Source organism: Desmodus rotundus, chromosome 12 (assembly GCF_022682495.2).
Source record: "Desmodus rotundus isolate HL8 chromosome 12, HLdesRot8A.1, whole genome shotgun sequence".
Taxonomy (NCBI): Eukaryota; Metazoa; Chordata; class Mammalia; order Chiroptera; family Phyllostomidae; genus Desmodus; species Desmodus rotundus.
The window spans coordinates 75,793,219-75,794,797 of NC_071398.1; the positions used below are offsets into that span (position 1 = coordinate 75,793,219).

At 45.3% G+C, this 1,579-nt stretch overlaps 1 non-coding gene across 1 annotated transcript; it reads left to right on the forward strand.

Annotated features, from left to right (window-relative positions):
• The first annotated feature begins 1,258 nt into the window (after positions 1–1,258).
• Positions 1,259–1,332, forward strand: TRNAR-UCU (transfer RNA arginine (anticodon UCU)). Its single transcript has one exon. It is a non-coding gene; the product is annotated as a tRNA-Arg (tRNA).
• The last annotated feature ends 247 nt before the right edge of the window (positions 1,333–1,579 follow it).

The following is a 1,579-nucleotide window of genomic DNA, read 5'->3' on the forward strand; positions in this document are numbered from 1 at the left end:
TGAAATTGAGGTAAGAAGGACTTAGATTAAGCATGCAAAAGAACTGGCATAGTGGAAACTATAACCAACAGTGATTATGGATTTGTCTTCTCTAAGCTTTTAAAAGTAAAAACTATTTTTTGGACCTGGGCTGCTGCTATGAAGGTCTTTTATACAGGGGAGGGCAAAAGTAAGTTTACAGTTGTGAGTATGCAAAACATAGAGTTTATTTTTTATTATTATTTATTAATTATTGTACTATTTATTGTATTACAATTAATTGTAAACCTACTGTTGCCCACCTCATATATGATTATGAAGGAGTGGTCACTTTGATTTTCCTAGGAAGTCCCTAAGAAGCCTAAAAAGCTGAGAAATCCTCACTCTTTAAATTAAGCAGCCCTGGGAGGAAGAATGGCAGACACTTGGAGCTAGGGAAGGTGGAGGGAGAGGAAACAGGTCTTCATACAGGGCTGCGTGAGGACCATTTATATTTCATTAGCGAGCTGTCATTCTCACCCTTAACCCTATATGCAGGCTCCCCGTTTCTCTCTTTCTCTCTCTCTCTCACACACACACACACACACTCACTCACTCACCATTGTTCTGTCTCCTCCTCCATCCTTAATTCTAGCGAAGATGCTGAAGGAACATTACAACGGACTCCCAGTACCTCTTCCCTAAGCTTGAGAAATACAGCTCTCAAAGCTGAGAACTGGACCAGTCTCCTGGAACCCAGCTTCCCTGCCAGTCTGTGCTGCGGTTCACACAGTTTCTTTACAGAAGCAGCTCCTTTGTCTCAGGGATTCAGGATTTTCCTGAATCCCTTAGCTTTGCCCAGCCCCTCTCTGAGAATAGCTGGATTGGGATAAAACCACAGTGATGGGGAGGGGGGGGGGTGGTGGTAGAGATGGCTTCTCAAGGCTTTGCTGGTCAGAGTACGCTCTGCTTAGTTAACATGAGAATAGGCACGCTTTCTCCCTATCTTCCCTGAGGGATGGAGAGGAAAGGACAGCAAAGGCTCTAGCTCTGTCCTACCTCATCAGAGATTCTGGGACTGGAAAAATGACCATCATCACATTCTTCCAATCCTCTGAGGACTTGAGGACCCTACAGTATTGAAAAAAGCTTTGATGGAGCCGGCTGGTGGATCTCCACTCCAGATTTTCCAGCTGTCCTTGTCCCCACACCACTGAAAGAGCAGGATGCTGAGATGGCTCCGTGATGCAGAAGGTATGTGCTTTTTCAGTTCTGGAGCTGGTGCTGTGTGCGTGGTGAGGTCTCTGTGGCGCAATGGACGAGCGCGCTGGACTTCTAATCCAGAGGTTCCGGGTTCGAGTCCCGGCAGAGATGGTCACCAAATGAGTCCTCCTTTTACTTTGTATGTTGTTGTGCTAGGTTCATAATGATATTTATTCCTCCCTGGAGGCTCTGGGATAGAAAAAGGAAAGCCCTATCCTTGGGAGTCCTGGACTTCCTCTAATTTTCCCTTTCTTCTCTATTCTCTTTCAGTCTCCCGCTTACTAATTTTTATAGTTAGTGAGGCTGCATATCTCTATTCAGCTTGCATGACACAGCGCATGACACAGCTTTTGCATCC